Source organism: Bubalus bubalis, chromosome 12 (assembly GCF_019923935.1).
Source record: "Bubalus bubalis isolate 160015118507 breed Murrah chromosome 12, NDDB_SH_1, whole genome shotgun sequence".
Lineage (NCBI taxonomy): Eukaryota > Metazoa > Chordata > Mammalia > Artiodactyla > Bovidae > Bubalus > Bubalus bubalis.
In genome coordinates this window covers 21,586,113-21,603,030 of record NC_059168.1, presented here as the reverse complement: position 1 = coordinate 21,603,030, position 16,918 = coordinate 21,586,113, and the positions used below count along the sequence as shown (strand labels likewise).

The 16,918-nt window shown below is 40.9% G+C and overlaps 1 long non-coding RNA gene across 2 annotated transcripts in view; it reads right to left on the bottom strand.

Moving 5' to 3' along the window:
- The window catches only part of LOC123328436, a 48,371-nt gene extending 35,440 nt beyond the window's left edge, over nt 1-12,931 (bottom strand). Inside the window, exons 1-2 of one of the 2 annotated variants that reach the window (XR_006543258.2) lie at nt 12,651-12,931; nt 3,845-4,014 (exon numbers count right to left, since the gene is read on the bottom strand). This is a non-coding gene — a long non-coding RNA (uncharacterized LOC123328436). Of the gene's footprint in view, nt 1-3,844; nt 4,015-8,999; nt 9,872-12,650 lie in introns of those variants that run through there. The other variant, XR_006543259.2, reaches the window with a different exon arrangement.
- Nucleotides 12,932-16,918: the final 3,987 nt, after the last annotated feature.

The following is a 16,918-nucleotide window of genomic DNA, read 5'->3' as shown; positions in this document are numbered from 1 at the left end:
AAGCATAATCAGTAATTTTTGTAGCTGCTACTCTTCCTGAAGTCGTCTGTGCTAGAGCACACTGACCCACTCTGGCCATCTAAGATGTAGTTATCACATCTACAAATGCTTTACTCTCTGTCATAATAGCCTAAAATAACAGAAGCAATTTGCTTTCAAGGCTGAGCACTGAAGAATTTATATTTTCAAATTGTGGTGCTGGAGAAGACTCTTGACAGTCCCTTGGACTACAAGGAGACCAAACTAGTCAATCCTAAAGTAAATCAACCCTGAATATTCATTGGAAGGGCTGATGCTGAAGCTGAGGCTCCAATACTTTGGGCACCTGATGCGAAGAACCAACTCATTGAAGACCCTGATGCTGGGAAAGATTGAGGGTAGGAGGAGAAGAGGGTGACAGAGGATGAGATGGTTAGTATCACCAACTCAATGGACATGAATCTGAGCAAACTCTGGGAAGTACAGGGGTGCCTGGTATACTGCAGTCCACTGAATCGCAGAGTCGGACATGACTTAGCGATTGAACAACAAGAACGGGCACAGAACATTCATGTCCTGCCTGTGAGCTACACCAATTCTCTATGCTTCTTTTATTTGTGAAAAAAAAAGAAATTCTATCTTGTTTAAGTGTTATTATTTCAGGTCTCCTGTACTAAGACTGAAGATGGTGATTGCAGCCATGGAATTAAAAGACACTTACTCCTTGGAAGGAAAGTTATGACCAACCTAGATAGCATATTGAAAAGCAGAGACATTACTTTGCCAACAAAGGTCCATCTAATCAAGGCTATGGTTTTTCCAGTGGTCATGTATGGATGTGAGAGTTGGACTGTGAATAAAGCTGAGCGCTGAAGAATTGATGCTTTTGAACTGTGGTGTTGGAGAAGACTCTTGAGAGTGCCTTGGACTGCAAGGAGAGGCAACCAGTCCATCCTAAAGGAGATCAGTCCTGGGTGTTCATTGAAAGGACTGATGCTGAAGCTGAAACTCCAATATTTTGGCCACCTCATGCAAAGAGTTGACTCATTGGAAAAGACTCTGATGCTGGGAGGGATTGGGGGCAGGAGGAAAAGGGGACGACAGAGCATGAGATGGCTGGATGGCATCACCGACTCGATGCACATGAGTTTGGGTGAACTCCGAGAGTTGGTGATGGACAGGGAGGCCTGGCGTGCTGCGATTCATGGGGTCGCAAAGAGTCAGACATGACTGAGTGACTGAACTGAACTGTACTAAGAGGTAAGAAAATTTCTAACAGAAATATGGACCATGTCAAAATGCATAACACACTCAAAGGATGTGGAAAGAAGGATTTGGAGGTATTTGGCCTTTCCTATTTGATAAATGCCCAAGAATGAAAATGTAGAGTCAGATGGTTTTTCTTGAAGGTGATTAGAAAGACTATCTTAACTGTAACAGCCCGTATGCTTCTGGTCTACACAGTCAATGTAGATGGTAGGTCAAACATTCTAAGTTTGAGTTTTTAATCCATCAAAGTTGTGGTTAAGCTGAACTGATTAGTTGTTCTATGGAACCAACAAGTCAATTCTAACCAGGCACTGATAGACTCAGTCTGTGAGACACACCTGCTTTTGATTAGCAAAATGTCTTCATTTCCACCATATAACAGCAATTTTTAAAGTTTTGATTTTTAATGTATACATAGCCACAGACCTATTCTTTTTCTCTTGGTTCTGGAACCAATACAGAATTTGCTAGTTTGACTGAAAGCTTAATCTCTCTAGAGCTCAGTAGTGAAAGAATAATAACACTACACCCACTATAAATTCCATCAGTAGAGGAGTTATGAAGATGAATGAGGCCACACTGGGCCAATTTCCTGTTTCATGTAAATCTAAAACATAGTAGAGTCACGTGGGATTAGAACCATAGGGACTATTTTTTAGATTCCCAGGAGAAAGTCACTTTATCAACATAAACTTGGCACAATTTTGAAACATAACAACATCCATTTCATTGGCCCATTGACTTGCTGTAGTAAGTTGTGATGTTTTCCTTATTATTTTATGCCTAAAGCCACAGAAAGATTAATGTTACAAGTTAAACAAACAGTTTGATATTTACAGCTTAGTCTGTTGGTGAATATTAAAGTTCTTTGCTTAGGCCAGCTTCCTGAGGCCCACAGGAGAAGGTCACATATGTTCTGTGGAGACAGTCAGTGCACTTTCTCCCTAATGCTCAGTCCACAGACCATGTTCAAAAGCAGGGAACACAAGGAATAGCTACCATCTGTTATTGGAAGCAAGGGTAGAGAGTGGTGAGTCAATTTAGAGAATATACCGTTTATGAATAAGGAAGAAGATCTGTATCCAGCTCTGGGTCAGAAATAAGCATTGATTTAATAAATGAGAAGCAGTGGTAAACTAGCTCTTCCAAGGGGATCTGCTGGATTCTAAATTTCCATAACATCATTTCCATCAAGATATCTTGTTGAGAATGTCAGCTACACGCTGGAGAATCTGAGAGCCCCTGAGGCCCTTGAGACGGTTTATTTCTGTGACATTGGAGAAGAAGGCAGTGAATCCTCAGTGATGAAGGAAGAGGAGTGTTGTGGGACCCTTTTGCACAGCTGGTCGCATAATGAATACAGGGACTCTAGGCTATCTGTGAAGAGTAAGAATACGCCACCCTGAAATATGCCACTTTGACACATTGATTATTTTGAGCTGAAGACAATCGAAAAAAATGAGACCAAAAAAGTTCTCTATCCTTCCCCTACGAAGCAGGATATAAATTCGTAAAGTTTCCCCTTCTCCCCTCTCTTCCAGGAAAGAGAGAAGTTAACCATCAGAGACAATCCTAGACCCTTAATAGCCTAGAGACAGCAGCAGTAGAATCTACATAGCAAACTTAATTGGCCTTTATCTTCTCCTAGTCCCCCTATATATTACCTCACCCAATTTTGCCCTCAACAGAAGTTCAAACTGTAACCAAACACAATTACCTGCAGATCTGGTTAAAATGCAGATTCTGCTTCTCACACCCATGAGCTTAACTACTATCAAAAACAAACAGAAAATACATTGCCAGCAAGAAGAGAGAAGTTGGAACCCTTGTACACTGTTGGTGGAAATGTAAAATAGTGCACCTTCTGTGGAAAACAGTATGATGGGTCCTTAAAAAATTAAAAATAGAACTACTCTCTGACTCAGCAATTTCACTTCTGGAGGTACCCAAAAGAACTGGAAGCAAGGTCTCAAAGAGATATTTGTATACCTAGTAGCACTATTCATGATAGTCCAGAAGTGAAGCAACTCAAATGCCTACTGACAGATAAAATGGATAAACAAGCTGTGGTATATGCATCCAGTGGAACATTATTCAACTTTAAAAAGGAAGGAAATTCTGACACATGCTACAATATGGATGAACATTGAGGCACTGAGCGAAGTGAAATAAGCTAGTCACATAAACACAAATACTGTATGATTTCACTTACACGAGGCACCAGGAATAGCTGAATTCATAGAGAAAGAAGGTAGACTGGTGGTGAATGGTGGTGGATGGCTCCTCAACATGACCGTTCCCTTGCTGTCTGTACATCCCCTATTGACCAGTCCTTGTTACACCTACACCTCACCTACATGAATGTGCTCACCCCTGCCCCAGCTAGTGATTATTCTAATCCTTAGGCCAGAACAGCTCTACCTGGTAGTTTATTACAGAGAAACATTTGCCCTCATAATGGTTGTTAACCTGGGGGGCTATAAGGCATGAATCTCAGCTGCTGGTTTCCCTGGGAACTGGTAAGCCAACCTAACTTCAATTCCTCCTATAAATGGTAGCCTCCTTCTCCCCCAAGTCAAAGGTTGCTGTGTCTTACCTGTCGTCTGCCATACATTTTGAGGTGTTGCTCCAGGACCCTTTGTTTTGGACTCATGAGAGCCCCTGTTCAATAACTCACTGAAGTCTCGGTTGCCGTCACTGGACTCAGAGTCGAGGCTGGCAACTACAATGCTTGCAGAAGGCATCCCAACAGGTGGTTATCAGAGCCTGGAGAATGAGAAGTAGTTGTTCAGTGGAAGTTTCTGTTTTGCAAAATGAAAACGATTCTGGAGATTGATTGCACAATAATGTGAATATACTTCACAGCATTGAACTGTACACTTAAAAAGTGATTAGGATGGTAAACTCTATGCTATGTGTACAGTTGACCCTTCATATCCATGGATTCCACATCCACAGATTCAACCAACCATGAATTGACAATATTTGGGGGAAAAAAATCCCATAAAGCAAAACTTGATTTGCCACTCACCAGCAACTATTTACACAGCATTTACGTTGAATTAGGTAATAAGTAATCTAGAGATGATTTAAAGTATACTGGAGGGTGTGTGTAGGTTATATGCAAATACTGCCCGATTTTATCTAAGGGACTTGAGCATCTGTGGATTTTGGTATCAGCAGTTTCCTGGAATCAATCCTTCTCAGATACTGAGGGTATGTCTGTATTTTACCACAATTTTTAAAACATCTATATGCAAATTCTGAGATCTGGAGTGGGACTAGAGATTATGCATTTTGGGGGGATCTATTTAAAATTCCAAAGCCCAGACTATACCTAGACCCATTCAATCACAGTTTCTAGGGGTGGACTCCAGGCATAAGAGGTTTTGAAGCTTTCAAAAACCTGCTTCCAAACTATGATTCCAATGTGCAGACATGTTTGAGAACCACTATTCTCCACTGAGTTGGTTTTCACAAAGGAGTTGGTTTTCACAAATCTCACTCTATTCTAGTAAAGAACTTATTGGACAGCGCAGAACAGGCTGCACTTTAGAAGCATCTATGGCTGATTCATGTTGATGTTTGGCAGAAACCAACACAATACTGTAAAGCCATTATCCTTCTATTAAAAATAAATAAAATTTTTAATAAAAACTAAAAAACAAAACAAAAAATTACTTGCACTTTGGTGCCACCATCTCCCACCTCCCAAGATATTCTAATTTAATTGCTCTAGAGGAAGCTTGGACAGGATACTTTTTAAACCTCCTCAGCTGATTCCACAGAGAAGGCAGTGGCACCCCACTCCAGTACTCTTGCCTGGAAAATCCCATGGACAGAGGAACCTGGTAGGCTGCAGTCCATGGGGTCTCGAAGAGTCGGACACGACTGAGCGACTTCACTTTCACTTTTCACTTTCATGCATTGGAGAAGGAAATGGCAACCCACTCCAGTGTTCTTGCCTGGAGAATCCCAGGGACGGGGGAGCCTGGTGGGCTGCCATCTATGGGGTTGCACAGAGTCGGACACGACTGAAGCGACTTAGCAGCAGCAGCAACAGCTGATTCCAGGTGAAAACTCTTAGCTGAGATGTTTCCCCATTAACTGCGGCCTCTGCTTAGCCCGCCTCTCTGCTCTCTCACCTAGCCATCTGTTCAGACTCTGTCCTTTGCCTGTCCTCTGTGCATCCCACACTCTGACATTGGTTTGATTATCCAAGTATTAAAGTGTGGCTGATTAAGGGAGCACAGTACCAATTAATCAAGTGTATCCAGCAGGCACGGAATACTGTCAGAAATCATGGATCTACTTTTGTGCCATTAGCTTCACGTCCAGAAAATTTTGATTTTAAACCATCCACTTTAGCCTCACAAAGGTATTCATTCCTTTCAAAAGTCACAGAAAAGGTGTTTGGTTCATGAAGCTTGTCCTACTAAGGGGATAGGATGAGCATGGGATTTGGAGAATATTTATGTGTCAGCTTGCATGAGCCACAGGGTGCCCCTGACGATTGTGGAAACGTTGTTTCTGGGTGTGTCTCTGAGGGTGTTTTCAGATGAGATTAACATTTGCATTTGCAGATTGAGTAAGCAGATTTTTCTCCCCAGTGTGTGTGGGCCTCACCAATCCACTCAAGGTCTGCACAGAATAAAAAGATGAGTGAGAACAAATTTTCTCTCTCTGCCCTACTGCCTTTGAACTGGGATATTGATTTTCTCTTGCCTTCAGACTCAAACTTACACCATCAGCTCTTCTGCTTCTCAGGGCCTTCAGACTTAAACTGGAACTATACCAATGGTTCTGGGTCTGAACTCCTCAGCCCCCATAACTGTGTGAGCCAACTCCTATATATACATAGGTGTGCATTATATATGTTTATATATATGAGTGTATATAAACACATATATACATGCGTCTTATTGGTTATGTTTCTCTGAAGAACTCTGGCTAATACTGTGTGCCCTAGCAGTACTTCATTCTTTCATTTATCACATAAAACCATGTTTTTTGAGAGCCTACTATATGCTGGACACAGTTCAGCATGCTTGAATAAAATTAGCATGCACTCTTCCAGCTGCAGAAGCCTCTTTTTCTCAGATTAGTAGAAAACCCCAAATGCCTGTAACTTATATACAAGACACAGATTCTACATAGATTAGTATCTGGTGATTGTTAGTGAAATTCAGCAATCAGTCATCATATTAAGTCCCTGCCTGCCATCTCTGATGTGAGACCCAGAGGTTCCTGCCACCTCTCTAGGGTACAGTGTCAGACAGGGCTAAGGAGAAAACATGCTTTATACACCCTGATTGCTTCTTGTTACACCTTGCTAATGCAATCTGTATTGCACATTATAATTAGCATAATATTATCAGAAATGCTGGGCAAAAATGTTCTGAGCTGCAATGCTCTTTGTGCTTTGGGTTTTGTTCTTCAGGAAGTTGTTTTAGAAAGGGCACAGCAAGACCTTGTATTTTCTTGCTAGAGTTATTAGGGAGAACAACTTCTTTACCCTTTTTCAAATAATAAATCGTGAGTGATAAGCTACATCATTGTATCATGTATGACTACTCCTGGCCAAGGAACATTTAACAACATTCTGATAAGTCACAGGACTTATTTTTTTTTTAAGTTCTCTTTGATCTTTCAGATCAAAACTGTGGCTAACAGCAATGTTTGGGCCAATTCCATTTATGGTGTGCTATTTGTAAAGAACCTAAGCTGTGGCCTTCCTAGGAACAGGCACTTATGGACACCTACACATAAATACAAGCACTGATTTTCTCTGATTGCATGTGAGCCTCTCTCCTCTATAAATCTCTCACAGAAAGAGGCCTTACCTATCCAATAGATATATTTCATGCCTGTTGGACTTGTGTGGCTCTTGGAACATTGTTCACTTATCTCCTTTATCTTTGAGAAGTTCAGGCTGTGGAATAGACCCTAACTGCTGATTCTCTAGTCAACCCTGAATGTGGAGGGGACAACAGCATTTGCTGAGTCCTGGGAAAATTCCTGTTGAGAAGGTCAGGGAGATGCTTGAGTTCATCTGCAGACTTAGCTTAGTCTAAATCTCCACTCTGAATGTGGCTCACTCTCTGGAAGTCACCATCCCCTCCCCAACTCAAAGACCTCACACCCTCTGATGTCAGCTTGAACATCCTGGACTGGGTCTCCATCTCACTTCTCTGGAACTCCCTTACCCCCAGACCTTTATCCTGAAAAAAAATTGTTTCCTGATTAGGATACTAGCTCTCAGGTTCACTTAAAAGTAAAATGAAACCCTGGGCCAAAACGGTAATTAAGCTTGCAATCTTTCTGATGGTAGAACCAAGAGATGAAGCTGTGGTTTTGACTTTTCCCCACATGTAGAAACAAGAAGATGGAGATTACTGTGCTCCTGACTGACTCTGGGAAACTATTTCTCCCTTGAGATAGATTGGCATTGACTATATATACCCCTTCTTAGGGGCTTCCCAGGTGTCTCAGTGCTAAAGAATCCTCCTGCCAATGCAGGAAACACAGGAGACACAGGTTCAATGCCTGGGTCATAAAGATTCCCTGGAGTAGGAAATGGCAACCCACTTCAGCATCCTTGCCTGGAAAATTCCATGGGCAAAAGAGCCTGGCAGGCTACAGTCCATGGGGTCACAAAGAGTCAGACACAACTGAGCACACACACATGCACCCCTTTTTAATCCCATTTTCACTTTTCCCTGATTTTAAATTGTTCTACCTTTGCTATTGCACATCTCCAGGTTAGTTTAGAGGAAAATGATGAATTTTTTCTTAAGTGCTTAACTCAGGTGCGGTTCAAATTTTCAATTTTCAATTAGAAATTAGGATACATGAATTGTGTCCTAAGGAAAGTTCAAGGTAACTTTATTTTGTGCAACTGATATTTCTGTGTTCTCCCCCATTAGAACATCTCCATTCTTTTTCTCTGAATATAAAGATAAAACCTGCTCATTATAAAAAATGCAGGCAGTATAGGAATTTATACATAAAGGGAAAATTGCCTACAATCTCATCATTCAATAGCTTCTGTGAATTTTTTTAAACTAAGATATAGTTCACATAGCATAAAATTAATCCTTTTAAAGTGAACAATTAAGTTTTTAATATATTCACAAGATTGGACAATCACCACCATTATCTAGCTCCAGAACCTTTTCAGCGTGCCAGAGAAACCACTGTGCCTACTGCCAGTCACTTCCCACCCTCTGTCCTGCCCAGGCCTTGCAACCACTCACGTACTTTCTGTCTATCTGAATTTCCCTATTTTGGACATTGCATGTAACTGAGATAATACGATTTGTGACCTTTTGTGACTGGATTCTTTCACTTAGCATAATGTTTTCAAGGTTCGTGTTGTAGCAGGTAACAGTACTTCATTTTTTTTAATGCCTGAACAACTTTCTATTATATGAATAAACCACATTTTTTTAAACCATTCATCCTTCGTTGATGAATATTTGAGTTGTTTACATTTTAGGGCTATAATGAATCATGCTGTTATGAACATTCATGTGCAAGATAACATTTTCAATTCTCCTGGCCTACGAATATTTTAATGAATAATATTTCAGAGTTTTTATATGCATATCTCTATTTACAGATAAATATATTGTGATATATTATCACCCCTAACTATTCATTCCCATTTCCTGAGAAATAATTCCTGGAGGCAATTAATCAGGTATCAAATGACTTGCAGTGTCTTCCAAGGGAACAATAAATATACCCACCCCATCATCATCCCCAACATGTTGCTTTCTTACACTCCACGACTGAGCAGAAGTTTTAGAGCCGCTGTATGTTTCTGTGAGCTCTCCTACTCTTTCCCTCTGTTCTGGATAGAAGACTGCTTCTTCAGTTTAGGTCCCAGTGTAAGACCAAGGAGCTGAAAAGCAGCTGACTGTAGCCACTAACAACATGAAAGAGGAATGAGTTAGTATTATGAACCGCTGCGATTTGGGGGGGGTCATTGTTTCTGTGGCAAAGCAAATACATAAATAAATCATATACTATCTGCTTTTGGACATTTTTACAGATAAAACTTTTTTTCTTTTTTTGGCAGTGCCGAATCTTCATTCTTCATTACATGCATGTGTTCCTCTAGTTGAGGCGCACTGGCTTGGTTGCCCCACGGAATGCGGAATCTTAGGTTCCTAACCAGGGAACTGGTTACAAGTCAATAGCTTACAATTCACCACATACCCTGCATTGGGAGGTAGATTCTTAACCACCTGACCACTGGGGAAGTCCCCTAATGTAAATTTGTAACAGTGGAGTTACTGAAACTGAGGTCCAAATAGACTAAGTGAATTGTTCCAGGTGACAGAATTAGTAAGAGAGACAAAGTCAATTTTATATCCTTGTCCTGATTTGCCTGTTTTCTAATTAAAGCAAAAGAGAGGGTAATCTGGGACCTTCTGATGAGATTACAGGACATTTATAAAGATCTGCACAGTTGTTGGGCTGAAAATTCCAAACTCACTCATGCTTTACTAATTAATGAGTTAATACTAATTGGAAAATTGTAGACAGCTGAAATGTGTGTGTTGGGCTTTTGGGAAATTTTTCTTTTTCAAGCAGGTAGCATATTCTAAGAGTTAATCCTTATTCTTTATCTCTGCAGCCTTCAGGTTTGGAATCAGTACTGACAAATAAGATCTCTGCTTTCAATCCATTTTGCATGTCTTACCCAACTGCCACTGCGTTTTGCATGATTTAACACAATCGCCTGCCTCTGCCCCAGAGCCTGTGAGGGGAGTGGAAGGCAATCTTGGCCAGCACCTGCCCACACTCCGTCTGCTTTAAGGCAGCATTTCCATCTCTTTCTCTATCTTAAACTCATAAGTAAATAACAGTTTTGCATAACTAATTTTCAGAAAGAGAGGATTTTAGTAAATTGCCACTATTATTTAATAATAGCCAATGGCTTACAAAGCACCATGGTTAGAATATACAAGTTTTAGTCTTAATATCACTTATAGGTGGTAAAATGGCCACCAGTAGTCTTCAGAAACCTGAGCCGAACACCCAAAGAGCTTGCCTTCCTTACAGTATACTGAGTAGGCAAAGTTCCATTAAACATAATTGACTTTTGGGACTTCCCTGGTGGTCCAGTGGCTAAGACTCTATGCTCCCAATGCAGGTGGCCCAGGTTCCAGGCTGGTCAGGGAACCTGTTTCAACATGTCACAATAAAGAGTTCACGTGCCACAACTAAGACCCAGCACGGTCAAATAAATAAATATTTTAAAAATAATAATAATAATTGACTTCCATGTTTTAATAGAGGTGAGAATAGTTAGATAAGTTTCTTTTACCAATTTCTTTTTTTTCTCTCCGATCTATTGGCACCTATACATAGATATACAGCATATGACCAGAATGGTACAAACTGTGAGTCTTTTGCACCAAATATACTTTATATTTATTATAGCATAGGTTTTTAAGGGCTTCCTCAGCAGCTCAGATAGTAAAGAATCCACCTGGAATGCAGGAGACCCGGGTTTGACCCCTGGATTGGGAAGATTCCTTGGAGAAGGGAATGGCAACCCACTGCAACATTCTTACCTGGAGAATTCTGTGGACAGAGTTGCCTGTCGGGCTACAGTCCATGGGGTCACAAAGAGCTGGACATGATGAGCAACTAATACTTTCACTTAGGCTTTAAGAGATGATCTTAGTCTAATAGCCTCAATTCATAGGCAAGAACAATAATATCCTCAGAACGTAAAGGGCATTTCCTAGGTCACGAACCAGGTGGCATAGCGAGGCCTAGAACGCCAGTCTCTTGACCCTTAGCCCAGGGCTCTCTTCTCACTCCAGGCCACTCCCTCAGCATGTGAGTAATCCAGAGGGAATCTTTACAACCTGCTCAAGATGGGAATAAGATGGCACCACTGAATCTTCTAGAAAGTTGAGCCACCCAAGAAAAGTGCCCTGTGAGTGAGCATGAGCCCTGTGGAGGAATAGGAACAAAGATACCTACTAAGTTGAGGGATGGCAGCACACACAGGCGGAGAAGGCAATGGCACCCCACTCCAGTACCCTTGCCTGGGAAATTCCATGGACGGAGGAGCCTGGTAGGCTGCAGTCCATGGGGTCGCTAGGAGTCGGACATGACTGAGTGACTTCACTTTCACTTTTCACTTTCATGCATTGGAGAAGGAAATGGCAACCCACTCCAGTGTTCTTGCCTGGAGAATTCCAGGGACAGGGATCGTACAGGTGACTTAGCAGCAGCAGCAGCAGCACACACAGGCCTTTACTTAGTGACAGAATTATGACCAAGTAAGTTTCGCCAGTCCTCATACTGTCCCTTCAGTGGGACAAGCCAGGGCTAGTCAGAGACATTGTCTTCAAGGGCAATAGAACAAGGAACACTGAGCAGAGCAGTGGTTAAGTCACTGCCCATGTATGAACTCCTGAGCCCAGCAAGATCTGGGTTTGGTCTATGGGTGGTAGAAGCAACTTTGGCACCACCAGCTGCTGGAGGTTAGTCATCCTCCTCATCAGCCAGGAGCCTTCAGTTCCTGGATCTGAAGGGAGAGTCACGTCCTCTGGCCACATTTACCAGAGTGTCCACAGTTTGCCATGACCCAGGCATCCTCTGAAACTGGGAGAAAATTCAGAAGAACCAAGACCTTTGACTAAACAGAGTGGAGAGAAAACTAAATTCAGCAGGTGACCCCCAAATAATACTACCAACTCTGATTTAAGCTCAAGCTTTTAAGATGGAATTAGAAATGTCCTTCATGGGAGGTTCACACAGGGCTTAGTCTTTGTTTTTAAACTACCAGGTTATTATTAGGCACAGTGTTTCATAAGGTCCCTAAGATAAGCCAGTGTTTGGAAGGCTAAAAAGGTGAGACACCCAAGCTCAGTAATAGGACTTATGGAAAAAATTAGGTCAGCCATTGTTCTAAGGCCTCAAAGGGCCAACATTCAAAACGATTTTGCTTTTTGAGCTTTAGACAATTGCTGGGGGTGTGGAGTGGTAAAAGGAACCTCAAATTATGAAACAATGTGGAAAACAGACATGGTTGAGTAATCATCATTGGAAGATCTTTTTTATATAAGTAGAAAGAGTTGTCAATCCATAGAATTTGAGTAGATTATATACCTAGAATATTCTTGACATTTTAACTTTCTTTCCTTTTTCTCCTTTCTCTCAACTCCCCCAGATAGCCTCTGCTCGCTGAAAAAACAAACCCAAAATGCCAAGTAAATCTTCACTCTGACTACGAAACTCCAATGTGCAGGCATTCTGTCACTGCTTGTTATTAAGCAATTTCTGTTTCCAAAATGTAATTTTTTCCCCTTATTTCTTCCTTTCAGACTTCCCCCACCTTTTATACACCTATTCAGCTGTTTCTCAAAACATACCTCTTAGGCAGGTCAAGGAGAGTTATGTCTGCACGTTCCATTGGAATCCAGTGAGGTTAAGTATAAGATCAAGGACACAGAGCCAGCCAGGGACAGAGCAAACCCAGAGGCCCTAACACCCAGAGCTCCACAAGCCTCATTATTACGCTGCCTCTTGAAAACCCTTGCTGTGATTGGAGTTCCTCCAGCTTTTATTGTCACCATTAAAATTATTAATGGTCCAAGAATCCAGAAGCCCAACTAGAGTTTTCTTGAAATACCTCACCAAGGTTGAGGAACACTCAGTGTGAAACATCATTAAACTCATTGCCCCTGGACCAAGTAAGATAAAGAGCAACAGAACCCTAATTGTGAAACCAAAGTGATATTAAAGGCACTTGCATTAAGCTGAGCTTTTCACACATTTTGTACTTGCTCCTCTGTTACCAAGGGGACCCCATTCCAATAGCACTCTGGTGTCAGCGTCATCATTACCAAAGGTGGAAATTATATCTGAGGTGTTAAAATGTGTTTAACTGCTGATTTTCTTTTTCCTCTGAAGGATATTGGTGAATCACTCCTGTATCACACCAACCCCTTGCGTTCTGTGATTGGCAATTACTCCTTTCACATTAAGGATGGGAGCCCAAAGAAACTACCAAGGGATGGATTCAGAAGCATCATTGTCAACCAATGTCAATGTCAACCAGAAGATATTAATCATCACCAGTGTAGCCTAGTGGCTGTCTGTTATAAGAAGGCTCTGAAGTCCTGGTGTATTTCTTTTTTTTCCAATAACAATAATATATTTGAATACCTCTTCATGGTGTGAGTGTGTGTGTATGTGTGTGTTCTTATCAAAATATTTCAATGACACATGAACTAGTAGCCTTCAAGGAATTTTTTAAATCTGTTTCCTATGAAGAATGTCTTTTTCTCAGACTGTCTCTCCAGCGTCTACTTAACATCAAAGGCTGACATGCAGCCACAGTGAAACTGAGAATTTTATTTAACCTTGTCTTGTGATGTTATGGGATACAAATGAACAGGAAGTGTTGAGATGGCAACTGTTTGGAAAGCAGCCTGGGGTTGAAGCAGAGACCTCCATTACTCAGCCTAAAAATGGCCATGGTCCCTATATATTAGAAAAGAAAACAAATGTCTAGAGATTCTTCCACAAGTAACTTGCAATGGTATAGAGATGGACTAAAGAGACTTTTTAAAAACTTAAGGTCATAGTGATATGTAGCCCCTGATATAATTCCCATGAGAGGAACCCCTAACCCTCTGTGATATTCTTTCCCCATTGAAAAAACATTGAAGTGAAGTGAAGTTGCTCAGTCGTGTCTGACTCTTTGTGACCCCATGGACTGTAGCCTACCACACTCCTCCGTCCATGGGATTTTCCAGGCAAGAATACTGGAGTGGGTTGCCATTTCCTTCTCCAGAGCATCTTCCCAACCCAGGGATCGAACCCGGGTCTCCCGCATGGTAGGCAAACACTTTACCATCTGAGCCACCAGGGAAAACATTAGACAAACCCAAACAGAGGGCCCTTCTACTAAATACTTGATCTACCAAGGCAAACAAGACTGAGAAACTGTCACAAATCAGAGAAGCATAAGAAATCACAATGCTGAAGTGTATTATAGAGTCCTGAATTGGATCCTGGAACAGAAAGGGAGCATTAAGGGAAAAACTAGTGAAGTTTGAATAAAGCTAGTAGGTTAGCTCATAGTAATATCACACTATTAACCTTTCAGTGTTGACAAATATACCATCAATACATAATATGTTAACTTTAGGGGAAATCAGGTGAAGAGCTTGCAGGAATTCTCTGTATTTTGTTTGCAACTTTTCTGGAAATCTACAATTATTCCCGGAGAAGACTTGGCAACCCACTCCAGTGTTCTTGCCTGGAGAATCCCAGGGACAGAGGAGCCTGGTGGGCTGCCATCTATTGGGTAGCACAGAGTTGGACATGACTGATGCGACTTACCAGCAGCACCAGCACAATTATTCCAAAATAAACAGTTTATTAAAAAGAAAGAAACATATCAACCAATCAAATTGTGGGAATTTACTTGAATCTGGATCAAAGAAATTATTTTTCAAACATTTGTTTATGAGACAACTGGAATTTTAAACACTGAATATTTGATTATATGAAGGAATTAATTATTCATTATTTTTAGGTGTGTTAATGGGATTATAGTTGTAGTTTTTAAAGGAGTTTTTTTTTAGAGACACAAACCAAACTATAGATGAAATGACAGAGTGTCTTGAATTGGTTTCTCAAACAGTACAGAAAGGGGAATTTGGTGGGGGTGTCAAAAACATGAGTAAATAATTACTGAAAATGGGTGATGGGTTTATGGGAGTTTATTATTCTATTTTACTTTCTTTGGTATGTTTGAAGTTTTCCACAATTTTTAAAAGATTAATTTAAAAGATACAAAAGAGGAAGACCATAATCCCCTAACTTTTGATCACATAGCATTATATCCATTGCTGTATTTGCCAGCTTGGCAATACCCCCCAATTATTCTTATGCAGTGTCTCCCATCCTTACCAAACCCAGAGGCCAACTTTGAGATCAAAGTTCTCTTTGGATTGCCCACCCACATGAACCTCTGGAACTGGCTCAAAGGTACCAGAACATCGTCATCAGCTGGGAGACCAACGCCGGGAACCTGAATAGATTTCCCAGTCCTTTGGTAAGCCACAAGGGCCACCCAAGCCCAGCAGGGAGAGAAGAGAGTGTTTCTCGTGAGTCTAAAGGCAGCCTCATCCTTCAGCCAACTCCAGGAGCAGAGAGGTCCCTTCTCTCTCTCAGTGATGGTTTTGACATATTTAGTTCCTTTTAGCCTCCAAGCAAATTGGATCTGAACACAGATGAACAGGAAGAGAAGTGACGACAAGTCAGGGCTTAATTTTAATGCCAAGCTTTTTTTTCTTCCCCAGTACAGAAGTCTTATTAAAGAAACAGCAGGATGCTGACAGGAAACTGTTTGTAAGTAGAAATAACACTTATTATAACAAGTCAGAACAGCAGGCAGATAGGTTGGTTTGTTTGTTAATTATATCTGATTTTATTTTCTAATGAATGCCTTAAGAAAGGGGAGAATCATTCTGACAGCTGTTTGAAACCAGATTTTAAATCCTCTTAGAAAGATGATACGGAGCAGAAGCAATCAGATTCTATGAAGCAAAAGGAGGTCTCCTCCAGCCCCTAATTGTTGATCAGATCTGTGAAGCTTAATAATTTATAATCCTGTGAATGAGGATCTAAATTCCTGCTTTAATTGATGCCTGTTATTTGACGGAGAAAGTCTTTTGCTCACTTGTGGGGATGGTGCTGATGGTGATATCCAGGGAATGCACATGTAACTTGCTTGCATTTATAACAAGTAATCTATAGTTCTTCTCTATGTATGATATTCCCAAGGAGAACAAAGTATATTTGCTTTAGAGGAAAGTGTTAATTTTATCCAGATTAATTAATTAAATGATTACACAGTCATGAATCAGAAAGAAAGATATAACTTCTAAAATAAGGACTGAAAAGAGAAAGCTGAAAAACCATTTGGGGAACAGGGTTGGGAGTGAATTAACCAGCAAGAGTGTTTTTAAATTGCCCTGGGGGTGAATTAAGTCTCCCACTTTTTTTTGGTCAGAAATGAGTAATTACTAAAGGGAAGCAGCATAGCTCACATCTTGGCATTTTTATTTTTATTGGCAGAATTAAGGTTTCACATTATACATTCCCACTCTATGTGCACTTTATAGTCTAACTACAAATACCTGCACATTCAATCAAGGAAACCTTGGAGATCAGATCTATCCAGACAGAGCAGTCTGAATCATTTAGAACACAGCAAAAATAACATGTGATGGATAAAGTACAATAATTAAGGGAAAAGACAGGTTTGTCATCTAGATAATCCAAAGCATCATCTCAGGTCCCAGAGGGATTACCCGCCCCCTTTCCCTTGGCACTTCCCTTCACCCAGACCATCTTCAAAATTCTGCTTGAAATGGTGCCTCCTACAGGAAGCCCTCCCTGGTTCACTGACCTGATTCTTGCATTTTGCTCCTCACTGCCACAAGAAGCATGTCTGTATTTTGCATTTGGTCCTTAGTAGCTTGTTTTATATCAATATTACAGTGTTTGTTTGATTTGTGTCTTCATTTTACCCACCCCCTTATAGGAAAGTTCCCTAAGGACCCCACTATGTCTTCCATTTGCTGCATATTTCCCCAGGGTGTTTCCTGTCAGCAAGAAGGGC